This window comes from Gavialis gangeticus, unplaced genomic scaffold (assembly GCF_001723915.1).
Source record: "Gavialis gangeticus isolate Ggan-Ray unplaced genomic scaffold, GavGan_comp1, whole genome shotgun sequence".
NCBI lineage: Eukaryota > Metazoa > Chordata > Crocodylia > Gavialidae > Gavialis > Gavialis gangeticus.
In genome coordinates, this window is record NW_017729024.1 from 56,735,756 (window position 1) to 56,749,712 (window position 13,957).

The window sequence follows — 13,957 nt, forward strand, 5'->3', positions numbered from 1 at the left end:
TTAAAAAAAAAAAAAGATCATATACACAAACCCAAACATTATCCTGTTGCTATATTTTTTTTCTGGATTTCTATAACTTCAAAAAAATTACCTTTTCCAACTGTTTAGTAACAAAATGAAGATCCAGAAGTTATTGGATGATGATAAAGCCATCACAAAAAGTCCAAGGCTGGGGGAGGTGGTGCTTTTCCCTATCCCTATCCTGGTTTCTCTCTGAACTCTTACTAAATTGCTACTTTCATATCTCTTGAGAATAGGTCTGGTGAATTACGGTGACATCTCCTGGCAAGTGCTGTCTTCAGAATCATGTAGCTGTCAAAACATGTGATGAAGGCAAATGGCCTCAAAGGAGGGAAGTGTCATTCGTTTGTCATCATGACAAATGATACCTCAGTGAGCCAGAGTAATGGATAAAAGTTTATCACAAGACTCAGGAAACTTAGTTGAAAGATTTGGCTGCCTTATTCTCCAACCTACCTACCCAGTTCTCTTTTTCCTCACTTTGTTTCATGTATCCAGAAGATCTATACTTCTAGCAACGTGCTTTCCATGCCTCTGTCAGTAGCGGATTTCTGTCAAAAAAAATTGTGTGCATACTTCTTCATAGTCGCTGACAATAGTTTGGAAAAGAGAGAAAGTCCAGTGATTTCTTCAGAGGTTAAATTCTCACCTCAAAAATATTTCTTGGGCAAGCATTGGGATATAGCAATGGAGCCATCTTAGGAAAAGCTTAAGAGAGTTTCTCCATGTATATATCTCTATTTGTATGTTATGTTTCCTGTCTAAACATATTAGTACATAGGTATGTCTATGGTCACAATTGCTGTAGAGTCTGAGCACTTCATTTTCTTTAATATTCTGTATTATTTCAAGTATAAAGTGATATTGCATATAAATGAAACCTATATTTTCAGGTTCCATTTTAGGAAAAAAACAGCTTTTTCTCCTCAGTATAAGTCTATGACTGCTCTTGATGTTATGAAATCTCTCATTGTGAGTGGTGGTGCCCAAATTGATTTTGTCACCAGGACCATGCACTCCTGCCTCTAGGGTGCCAGCTTTTGGAGCCAGACAGTTTGGCTCTAAATAACTCCCAGTCACAGGGCATGCCCCGCAACTCACCCGCCATGCCTTGGTGTTATAAGAAAGAGGGAGGGTCCTTGGTCATTTGTGGTCACTCCCATAAGTGGATAGTGCTGATTGTTCTTGGGGCTCCTGTTCCCTTTGGTACCCCATCCACATGCCAACTGGTTCTTGCAGAAGTCCAAATTACAGTCTCTTTCTTTGGAAGAGTCATGGAAAAGTAAGGCAGTAAGCAACCAGCGGTGGTAAGCCACCACTTGCAAAGCTTGCAGGCTAAAGAGTTCACCTGCGTCCTCTTAAGTCAACAATCAGGGTCCCATGGCTTTATAACCATCCTGTACAAAACATTCCCCACCAGTCATGACTTATTAGCTGCCCCTCAACCAGCTCCAGCTCTGGGGTCCAATAATTACACAATTTGTGTCAGAACCAAATGATGGATGTCAGGGACCCCCTCCCCTTGTGCCACCTGCTAAGCATCAAGCTCATTACAGAAAGTGAGGGTAGGAAGAGAGCTCAGGAGGTCATCTAGTCTAACCCCCTGCTCAAAGCAGAACCATCCCCAACTAGATCATCCCAGCAAAAGCTTTGTCTATCTGGGTTTTGAAAACCTCCCAGGATGGAGCTTCCCTCACCTCTCTGGGTAACCTGTTCCAGTGCTTCACTACCCTCCTAGTGAGAAAAATCTTCCTATTATCTAACCTAAACTTCCCTTGCTGCAACTTGAGACCATTGCTCCTTGTTCTGTCATCTGCCGTCACTGAGAACAGTTTAGCTTCATTCTCTTTTGAACCCCACTTCACGTAGCTGAAGGCTGGTATTAAGTCCCCTCTCAGTCTCCTCTTCTTTAGACTAAATAAGCCCAGTTCCTTCAGCCTGTCCTCACAAGTCATGTCCCCCAGCCCCTTCCCCATTTTTGTTGTTTTCCATTAGACTCTCTCCAATTTGTCCACATCCTTTCTGTAGCTGGGGGCCCAAAACTGCATGCAGTATTCTAGATGTGGCCTCACTGGTGCTGAGCATATCTTCTACTCCCCACAGCTTGGTGTCATCTGCAGACTTGCTGAGTGTGCACTCTGCCATCTTCCAGGTCCTTGATGAAGACATTGAACAAAACTGGCCCAAGGACGAACCCCTGGGGCACTCCATTTGATACTGACTGCCAACTACACATTGAGCCATTTATTAATCCACTCTGAGCCCAATGCTCCAGCCAGTTTTCGGTCCACCTTCCAGTCCATTCATCCAACCCATACCTCCTTTAGTTTGCCTGCAAGAATGTTGTGGGAGACCATATTAAAAGCCTTGCTAAAAAAAAAAGGTGCACCACATCCACTGGTCTCCCCACATCCACAGAGCCAGTTGTCTTATCATAGAGAGCAGTCAGGTTGGTCAGGCATGATTTGTTCTTGGTGAATCCATGCTGATGGTTCCTAATCACCTTTTTTGGCTTCAAGTGCTTACAAATGGATTCCTCGAGGCTTTGCTCCATGATTTTTCCAGGGACTGAGGTGAGGCTGATTGGTCTGTAGTTCCCTGTCCCCCTTTCTTAAATATGGGCACTATTTTTGCCCTTTTCCAACCATCTGGAACCTCTCCTGATCACCATGAGTTTTCAAAGATGATGGCCAGTAGCTCTGCAAACACATCACCCAACTATCTCTGCACCCTCAGTTACATTCCATCCACCTCCATGGACTTGTATATGCCTAGCTTTTCTAAATAGTCCCTAACCTGTTCTTTTGCCAGTGTTAGCTGCTCATCTCCTTCCCAAGCTATGTTGCCCAATGCAGTACTCTGGACCTTGCCTGTGAAGACTAAGGCAAAATAGGCATTAAATACTTCAGCCTTCTCTGTATCATCTGTCACAAGGTTGCCTCCCCATTCAGTAAGGGACCCACACTTTCCCTGATCCTCTTCTTTCTACCAATATACTTATAGAAATCTTTCTTGTTACCCTTCACATCCCTTGCTAGCTGCAACTCCAATTGCGCTTTGGCTTTCCTGACTTCATCCCTACATGTCCAAGCAATGCTCTTATATTTTTCCGTAGGTATTTGTCCAAGTTTTCACTTTTTATAAAACTTCCTTTTTGTGATTTAGTTTACAGAAAGATTCCCTAGTAAGTCAAGCAGGTCTTTTGCCATACTTGTTAATTGCCCTGCACATCAGGATGGTTTGTTACTGCACTCTCAGTAAGGTTTCTTTAAAGTACAGGCAGCTCTCCTGGACTCTTCTTCTCCTTAGACTTGGTTCCCAAGGGATCCTGCCCATGAGTTCCCTGAGCAAGTCAAAGTTTGCTTTTCTGAAGTCTGGGGTCCTTACTCTGCTGCTCTCCATCCTTTCTTTCCTCAGGATCCTGAACTCTATCATCTTGTGGTCACTGTTGCCCAAGTTGCCATCCACTTCTACATTCCCCACCAATTCTTTCCCATTTGTGAGCAGCAGGTCAAGAAAAGCATGGCCCCTAGTTGGCTGCTTCAGCACTTGCACCAGAAAGTTGTACCTAGCTCTTTCCAAAAACTTCCTGGATTGCCTGTGCACTGCTGGATTGCCCTCCCAGCAGATGTCAAGGTGATTGAAGTCCCCCCTGAGAACCAGGGCCTGTGATCTGGAAACTTCCACTAGCTGTTTGAAGAAAGCCTCATCCACCACTTCCTCCTGGCCTGGTGGTCCTTTGCAGACCCTCACCACAACATCGCCCTTGTTGCTTTCCCCTCTGACCTTAACCCAGAGACTTTCAAACAGGCTTATTTCCAGTTTCATACTGGAGCTCTGAGCAATCATATAGGCCTTTAACATAAGTGCAACTCCTCCTCCTCTTCTCCCCTGCCTGTCCTTCCTGAACAATTTATCTTCATCCATGACAGTGCTGCAGTCATGTGAGCTCCCACCAAGTCTCTGTTATTCCAATCACATCATAAATCGGGGACTATGCAAGGACTTCCAGTTCTTCCTGCTGGCACCTAAGGCAACTAGTTGATTGCCTTGATTTCTCAGGAGATATCAGAGCACCTCCCCTATTGCCTCCTCCTATTTGCTCTTCCTCCAGATCTCCTGCTTCCCCACTTACCTGAGGGCTTTGCTCTCCATCCCCTGGCAAACCGAGTTTAAAGTCCTCCCCATTAGGTTAGTGAGCCTGTCTGTGAAGGTGGTCTTCCCTCTCTTTGTCAGGTGGAGTCCATCTCTTCCCAGCAATTCTTCTTCTTGGAAAAACATTCCATGGTTGAAGAAGCCAAAACCCTGCTGGCTTAATACCTGCACACCTAGATATTGATCTGCAGGATGCATCTGATCCTGCCTGGTCCTTTTTCCCTTGACTAGAAGGATCAATAAGAACTCAACCTGAGCCCCAGACCCCCTCACCCTTGCACCCAGAGAGCCTTGTAGTCACGTTTTATATGCTCAGGGTCTCCCTGGGCAGTATCATTGGTGCCCACATGGATGAGCAGCATGGGGTAGCACTCAGAGGGCTGGATGAGTCTCGATAGTCCCTCCATGACATCCTGGATGTGGGCTTCAGGCTAGCAGCATACTTCCTGAGACAACAGGTCAGGTCAGCAGATGGCTTCCTCTGTCCCCACAGAAGGGAGTCTCCAATCACCATCACCCGTTTCTTCTTCTTGGTGGTGGTTGCTTTGATCCTTCCTACCTTAGTGAGGCCTGGCCCGTCTTCCTCCACTAGTGGAATGTGTTCCTCCCTTTCTGCTGTTAGGGCTGCATATCTGTTCTCCAGACAATGCAGTTCTCCAACCAGTGCAGGTGGAGGTGAAGATCTCTGCTTGCTGCCAGAAGTTACAAGCTTCCAGCTTCCCTTCTCTTGGGTGTCCATGCCCTCCCTCTTCATTAGCGCCCTCTCTCTTCTGGCATTTCTTTCTCCACAGTCCTGGAGGTCTCCTCCAGCATTGAACTGATGAACTCCTCATGGTGGAGGATGCTTTGAAGCCTCAGCCCCTCTTCCTGTAGTTCTCTTGCATGTTCCCTGAGACACCACCAGGAGACACTGCTCACACTGGAAGCACTCCCCACTGATCTGGCCATCACTGGAAGGAACCTGCAAGTCTCAGTTTCCACAGTGCCAAACCTAGACCTGAGTGGAAGCATCGATGGTGACCAGTCTTGCCTGGACAGAAACCTCACAGGTGCAAGCAGAGGCAGTGGCAGTGGTTTTGGCATTGCAACAGCCTTCAGCCATTTCCTGGTGTCTCCTAATCTGCCTTCTCCCTCTTACTGCTCTTCTTCCAAGTACACCTTCCCTGGCAACCTCACCTGGAAGCTGGTCTGTTTACTGCTCATTGGCTCAAAGTGTTACTTTTTTCCTGCTTCCTCACGCCAAGTTGAAAGGCACTCCCTTCAAAAGGGGTATCAAAGGGCCACGAACTGGCCAGTAAACTGCCTACAAACTGTTTACCCTGTTTGTAGTCCCCCGGTCACTGGCTCCCTGGTCACCTGGGGAGTATCCTTTTATACCCTGCTGGGCCTAGACTGGCTCTGCCCCCTCGTTAGGGCTTCCATCAGGCCCAGGCACCAATCACTCAGTCAGCAAGACTCCTAGCTTCTCAGAGCACATGCCCCAAATGCACACAGCCCACCAGACAAACACTCAGGAAGCCACAGGCACAGGGAACTGGATCCTTTACCTCTCCTGGGCAGGATCTGGTGCCTGGTTTCTCTCCCCCTTCCTCCTCTTGCACCCAGCAAACAGCTTGCAAACTGCTTGTCCTGTTTGCAGCCCCTGGTCACTGGAGATCCAGTTCTCCAGAGCATGCTGCTGTCCTAGAGAAGGATTTCTTCCTTCCTACATTACCAGATATTTACTGGGCAACTGCTTATTGTGCCCTATAGACCTATTCAACAGTTTATTTCATGTGAGTAATTTTAAACATCTGAGTGCAGATTTCCCCCACCATGAATGTTTTATATGCCTTCCAGGTTTCTGGAGGTGGGAGTTGCTTTCTTCTGAAGCATTTGCCTTTGGCTTCAAATAGAGGTGACATTTTTGATGGGATGTGCTGGTGCTTTTACTGGTTCATGGGTGCCTATCTGGAGGGTCTTCATCATGTATTTGGGATCAAATCAGTTACCGTATTTGGGGTCAGGAAGGAATTATTCTGTTGGGTCAAATAACATGGACCAGGAGGTTTTCTTTGCTGTCTTTGATAGCGCAGGGCATGGCTCCCTTTCTAGGATTATCTGAGCATAAGTTATTCTAACACATTCACTGCAGCGGCAAAGAGCGGTGGCACCCTTGTCTCACCTGCATTTTATCAGTGGCATGTTAAAGAGTTGTTTGTCCACTGACTGCTTGGTGGCTATGGTCTCTGAGAGGGTTTACAGTGAACGTTCTTGTGGACCCTTTGAAAAATGGTTGTGGGCAATCACAGGGAACTGGACTCTTGGGCCAGGAGGCCCCTACCAGTCCTACATTCCTATGCATAGTTTAATGGAATTTGCATGTTTAAGCACAGTCCTGAGCTAAAGCTTTAAGGCTGTGGATATTAAGCCATGAGGCTGATGAAGAGCCTAGTTGTGGGCTCCTAAATGGGCTCTAGCAATTTAAAGAATGGACTTAGGATTCTAAATTACCTTTCAACAATATATCTAGTACCTTGGCCTGATTGTAATAATGTTCTGTAGGTAGGAATTGATTTTGTTTTCCTAAAATAAAATTAAATGCAGAGCAAGTAGCTGAGAAGCTATCACAGAAACCAGACATTGCACCTACATAGGATAGGAGGATCACTGCAGGGACAGTATGGAATTTGAAGAGAAGGGTATCTGTATTGTGGGCCGTGTTATTGGCTGTGCCAGACAGGAAGCTGGTTTTGTTTCATATTCATTACTCTCTGATACTTCACAATGGGTGCAGTCACTAAGATCAGACCTTGACAAAGAATTCAAAGGCATTTGTTGTATGTGTATCTGTACAATACAGGGGGCATTTTACTTTGCTTTGAGTCACCCTTGCAGCATTCCCCAATACTCTCTTTTGCAGTGCACCTCACTTCCTCGCATCAAGCTCTGTGATGTGGGTTGAAAATTAAATTAAGACAAAAAAAAATTTTAAATTTTCCCAGCAAGTTAAATTCTGTGATACTGCAATGTTTCTTCAAGTCTTGTAGTATGTTAGCAAAACTGTTACCAGGTTTCAAGATGCATCAGAAGATAGATCTTGAGTCATATCTAGTGCCCTGATATAGCAGCTAGCTAGGGCACGTGCATCTTGTAAGCCCTTCTGTAAGTGGATCTAGCTCTCGTGTTCATGCCCCAATGTGATGAGCTATCTACAAAGGCAGTTGGAGAGTCTTGGATCCAAAGAGTTGTTGGTGTAAAATAGACAAAAGGTAGAAAGGTATAAACAGAACCAACAGAAGAGAAGTGACATACCTAGGTTTAACAGTGAAGCCAGAGCTAGAACCCAAGTTTCCTTTGTTTCCAATGCACTGTGTTGTCCACCAGAGTAAAATGTTCCAGCATTCCTGTACTGACATTTAATGCCAGTTTGTCTGCTGGGATAAGTCCAGTGAGTTCAGTGGAGTTGTACAAGTTGAAAAGTTGGCTTCTTTTCAAAGTTCCTTGAGATCCTCAGGTAGCATCTCTGTCAATGCAATATATTATCATTAACTGTTGCCCAAAGAACACTGTAATTTAGTCATCACCTGGGTATTAAATGTCAGTGCAACATATCTCCTGTAAGTTTATGTCTGCTTGCTTTTTCCTGTTTCGAGCACCACTCGCATGCACCTTCCCGTGTTCAATATTTCTCTTACACACCACCTTGTGGCAGTTAAGCAATAAAGTTGCAATGAACTTAAATTATGTATCTAAGTAACGGGTCTTCTCTACAGACTCACTGTGGTAAGTGCCAAGTGCTGCAGTAGGTTTGATTTAGCAGGCTACATGTGGCTTGACACAATCTAAGCATTAAATGTGGCTGAGCTCCTAGTGGAGTTCCTTGCAGAAGACCTCAACGTGTGTAAGTATTTGTGTGAAGAAACAGAAGCAGTAACTCAGCAATTTACCACACAGGAATTTAAATGAGAGGAATTCATAGCAGCAGTTCTGCATTTTTGCTAGATTGTCATCTCAGTATAAGCCAGCACTGGAGCCTCCTGGCTTCCCACTGCTTAAGAGGGAAGCATTGTGCATACAGGAGAGCATTCCTTATATCTGAACAAAGCTGCGAGGATACACAGTACTACCATGGACCCCATTTTAAATGATTGTCAGATGGATCAGGGTAGGATATCTGAAAGTATTATGTCAAAAGCCTTAAGCAGTGGAGGAAGCAATGGAGGAAAGTCATTCTCATAGGAGACTTTAACAACCTGTGTATTAACTACCAATAATGAGCTAAACAAGTTGCATTCAGGGCCTCCTTTGAGCTGAGAGGAATAGGTCCATCAAGAAAGGAGAGGAGATTGAAGGGCCAGATTAGCTTCTACCTATTAGTAGGCACATAAATGGACTTGGGCACCTAAGTGTACTTGAATTCCATGCTGATCAAGTCCTTGAAAAACAGTTAACTCAAAAATTAGGTAGGCGCTTTTTGCTGCTTTTTTGTGACTCAGTCTTAAAGGTTAGATGATGGTCTATTACACAAGGAGATGCATGAATGGAGTTTCAGGACTTGAATGGAGTGGACTAGAATCTCACTTAGGCACCTAAACCCACTTATACACCTAATAGTGGAAATAGAGTCTGACCTGAAGTGCTACAGAATGTAAGGGGCTGCTCCTACTCATAAAATGATTACATTTGTATGGTTTCTCAGTCTCTTTCACAGTGGTTCTTTGATAGCAGGGCAGAGATGGCCAGAGAAACACACATGGGATATCTGGAACTGAAGAAGCTAATATAAATGGATTTCATGGTGTAATCATTTTACAGGTATGGGTATAACATGATTGGTGTTTTACTTAGCACCCATCAAAGATTTACCTCAGTTCTCAAGAAACAAGTCAGGGCAAACTCCAGTTGCCCTATGTCATCATACAAGGCAAATTTTCATCAGGAGGTGTTAAAGGGAAACATTAGACTAGGACCTGGGATAATACAGCAGATAAGAATCTGGTGGATGACTGGCACCAGCCATCCTCAAATTATTGATAGTTCAGGGTGAAAGACATGTTTTAGTAGCAAGATGGCCATCATAGAAGACAGTCTGGTTGTCCTCTGTCCTCTATTGATACAAAACCCGACGCCTTTATGTCCTCTATTTTTCTCTTGAAGAGAGAAATAGAGGACATAAAGGCATTGGGTTTCATATCGATAGAGGACAGAGTAGCAGAAAACCGGAATGTCCTCTGTGATGGCCACCCTATTTAGTAGTGAGAGAAGAAGGATGTGGAGCCTTCTGAGCTAATAGCACCAGACTGAGTTCCCTAATGTTCTATTCAAACTGAATATTTAATCACTGACGCTGCTGCCAAGAAATAGGATGAATGACTGTAAGAGTACAAATGTTATGAGGGGATGCAAGGGTAGGCCTCCAACCTCACTGGACTCAGCGTTGTCACTTTCCTCATAAAAATCTTGGATTTATTATTTTTTTTACAGATAGATAAACTGCAGCCTAATGAGATTAGATGAAGTCTGTGTTAGTTTTTGGGGAAAGAAGTATAATAGAGTGATGATCCGTATCTGAGCATTACTGCTGTGCCATTCACACTGAGTTAACAGGAGGTTGTGTTTACAGTTCAGCTGGTTGGTGACCTTAAAATCCGTCTTGTTCCCAGGAAACAAACCTCATGAGGTATAAGGAATTTAGGGCTCAAAAGGTGCAAGCCAAGATTTTCAAATGTACCTAGGGATCTTAGGTCCCACTGTCTGTGGGTGCTTGCTTGACACTTTAAAAGGTCTTGACTTTTCAGTAGAATGCAGCTTAGTGCTGCCCGAACAGTAGGAAGATTTAAGATGTTCCAATGGCACCTGTCATTTGTGTGACAAATAATGGCCCTAAGCCTTAAGAAATGCACATGCAAAATGACCTCACCTTTTGTTTATAAATGAGCACTGAGCTTGGCAAGTTCTCACAGGCCTAGAGACCTTGAAAGAACAGTGTGGATCATAACATTTATAAAGACACCAGTGATTTTCAACCAGGGTGCTGTGGGTCGAGGGTGCTGCAGAAGCCATGACCAGATAAAGTTGCCCCATGCGCTCCCTCTGCATTAGGGCTTTAATCGACTTAAAGCAGGCAGCTTTGCTGCCTCACCCCATACAACTCTTTCTGGTCCATTCCCACCGTGCTGCTCCTAGAAACAGGCATAGGTGGAAATGTCCTTTCTGCTTGTTTGCAGGAGGAACATGGGGTTCCAGAAAGCTGTGTGGCACAGGCAGCTACTGCCTGCTTTAGGCTGATCAGAGCCCTAATGCAAGAGGAGCGTGCACATGTGGCACAGCCCTTCCCAGCAGCAAAACCTGGCTAAGAAGCACTCAGGGGAGTTGAGGAAGCACCAACCATGGTTCTTAGCCAGCTGTCACATCCCCCAAAAATGGTGGTGGGGTGCTTGGACTCCGAAAACATTGAGAACTACTGATCTTCACTATAGGGACTGGTGGGATTGTGTAATCTTCTGTAGATAGAATTGGCTTTGAATTAGTTGAGAAACACCTGAGAAATAGGATAAATAGGCAGTTAGTTCATGCTGAAGTTCCTTCTGCCACAGCTACATTGTTACCATATCCTGAACAAGCTTGAGTACACCTACATTAAATTCTGGACAAATGCTGGTAACTGCAATATAGACATACCCTATACTGCCCCAGTAGGACTACTTTGAACCCTATGGAGTTTGTTTGGTTGTAGAGGTCTTGAGAATATTTGAAGATAGTCTTCTACCTATAAAGAGTTAGTCTTGCTTTTACTCACTTGCACACATCGTGAATTGTAGTTTCTGTCTTCAATTTTTCAAGTGAAATGAGGGAGAAAGAACAGAGGGAGAGGTTAGCTGTCAACAAAAGTACCCATTGTATTGTAATGAGGTAGTAGATAAGAAATATGAACTTCATTACCATGGAGCTGGTTAGTGGAGAAGGCCTTCTGCACCAGGTTTGGCCAATATTTGCAGTTGCTTAGGTATTACTAAACTTATTTTCTAGGGATCTGAGCCCTGGGACCTTTTCCTGAAATAGCTGCTTCTCCATCTCTCTTCAGTAATTGCCCCTAATGCTCCAGCCTTTTTTCTTTTAGTGTAATCCAGTCACATCCTGTTTCCCAGTATTTGCAGCCTCCTTTCCCATGACATTCTAACAAAAATCATGACTCAAATGACTGACTGGTGAAATGAAGCAGTCAAGTGCTATATGAACTACTTACCCCACCCTCCAAGTGGAATTTTGGGGTCGTATTGGGCTTTTCTGTGGTGCATAATGGAAAGTCTATGTGTCTATTTAGTTGGTGGTCATTTGAGGTGGAGGGGAGAAACTTCACTCCTTTAGCTAAGCTTCAGGACCAGGGCAAATTTTACCCACATTGGCTTTCTGCCTTCAAATTGCTCTGTATGCCAAAGATAAGTACAAATAAATTGCCACAAAGAAATGTTTACAGGAACAATTAAGCCCAATATTTTTCTTGCATTTCCAAATTGAAAAGCCTGTCATCCTGGGAAGCTGGTGTAATTGCCAGCTTAAAGCACTGATATTGCCCAGAGCAAATACAGGAACCACACTCACTGAGCAGTCAGCCTTTGCAGCTAGGGAGAGACATTTTGGTTTTATTCTCCTTTCAAACAATTCATTCTGTGTGAGCTGATGGTTTGGACACTTGAGTGACAGTAAAAGATTTTTGGATGAGCCGCAGCCTGGATAAGTATGGACTGCAGCTGAATTGTTAAATTATGGTTATTTGTCAGGGGGAAAGGGCTTTTGAAACATTTGCATCTCTGTTGTAGTGCAGTAACAATACATGGGAAATCATCCCTACTAGATATACTGGCAGTTGCACTTCCAAAGCATATGGTAATTAGAATGGAGTGATGTTATAAATGTACCCATTAACAATGGCTGCCATCCAAACATGTCACTTGTGCACATTGACAATTTAATTTTCTAGAAACACAAATATTAGTAAAGGTGGAATCTCTCAAAATGGCTTACAGGCTCTGGACAACCAATTCTCATTGGAAATTAATAAAAATCAAGCATTCAGATTCCCTAGGTATCAGTGAAAATCTCAGCCTTGCTCTCTGCTACCCTTTGTGGAAGCATCCTAGAGAGCATCTCAGGTTGTATAGGCCTTCAGTCAATCATTTCACAGCAGATATCCACTGAGACTGCTGTACTGCTTTTTCCTAGTAAGAATACATTGGAATCAGTGAGCCAGAAAGTCTTTCTTTGGGAAAGGCTGATGTCTGGAAGGGGAAATCCAGAAAAAAAATCAAACTGGAAATAATTGCCTTGTTTACTTGACTTGACCAGCTACTGATATCCTTATTCTGAACTGAATATTTCCAATTTAACTTAATGCATTTTGGGAGTGGATTAAATTAAACCAGAAAAAAGCACCCTCATTGCAGAATAAGTACGGGGAGGTGGGGAGTTATTCCAGAATAGCTATAAGATCTGATCAAATACCCACTGAAATCAGTGGAAGGACTCTCATTGATTTCTGTGGGTCTTGGATTAGGCTCACAGTGTTTACGTTCTGATTGTAGAATAATATACCCTTCTGGCAAGGACTAAAATAAGACTTTGTAGCAATGAGAACATTAACCATTAAAACATATTGCTGTGGTGTGGTGGAGTCTCCGTTGCTTGAAGTTCTTAAAACAAGGCTTAATGTCTTTGCAGAAGACCTATTTTAATTCAACCTCAAGTTGAGCTTACTTTAGGATTTGCCAAGTGATACTGTATGCTCTGTGTTAAGCAGGGGGTTACCTGAAATGATCTCAATGATCACTTCTGGCCTTAAAATACACGTGTCTGTTTTGACAGCTTAAAAACCAAGCAAAAAGACACCCATATACACCCTCACCTAAATGAAGGAAGGACATTTTGGCTAAGGAACAGAAGAGGGAACAGGGCTGGGGAACAGTGAGCTTTGGCTATTTGAGCAGCTGATAAAAGGAATATAAAAGCTATCTAGTCTGCTTTCCTTCTCCATGTGTTCTGCTCCCCTTGGTGCAGCTAGGGACGCTATACCTGATATTTTCAGTAAGGCTTGTTCAGCTATGTTATAATGCACAATGAACTGGAGAATTTTAACGTTTTTTTTTCTCCCAGAAAAAAATAAAAACCCTCTTTTTCTTTTCTTTTTTAATAAAGGAAGTTTTCTCTAACACTTTTTCCACAAAGGTGTAAAGTCCAACAAACTGACTCCCTAGACTAATAATGCTTAGGAAACAGGAAAGAGATGTCCAGTGTACCAAAAAAATCAATGTTTCTTGCAAAACGGTTTGTGATTCCTAATAGGATGACAACACTCAGCGGTTTGGAAATGTCAATGAGCAGACCTAACCATGCGTTACAAATGGAATTGTAATTAAAGGCGCAAACCATGCATTGACTCTCTGTGCCATCTTCCGGTATTTTCATCCCCAGTGGTCACAATCATCAGCTCCCACATACGCCTGTGTCTAACTCAGTTTTTATGAAAAAAGCAAAGTGAAATAGAAACTGAAAGAGGACAAGGTATTCCAATAGCCCAGGACGTACTATTCAGAAAAGTCAATGGCCAGTAACACAGCTGGAATCAGATCCTTGTCAGTGAAAAGCCTAGTTTTTGTATATCACTTCATCCACACAGGTGGCAGAGGCTGCAGCAGCTAGGATGGTCATGGTGGCAGCTGCCACTCATGTGCCTCCTCTATGTATGGCCTGAGGGCTGGTGCCCTGGTTACCCACCCCTACTGATGTCACTCCTCAATGCCTT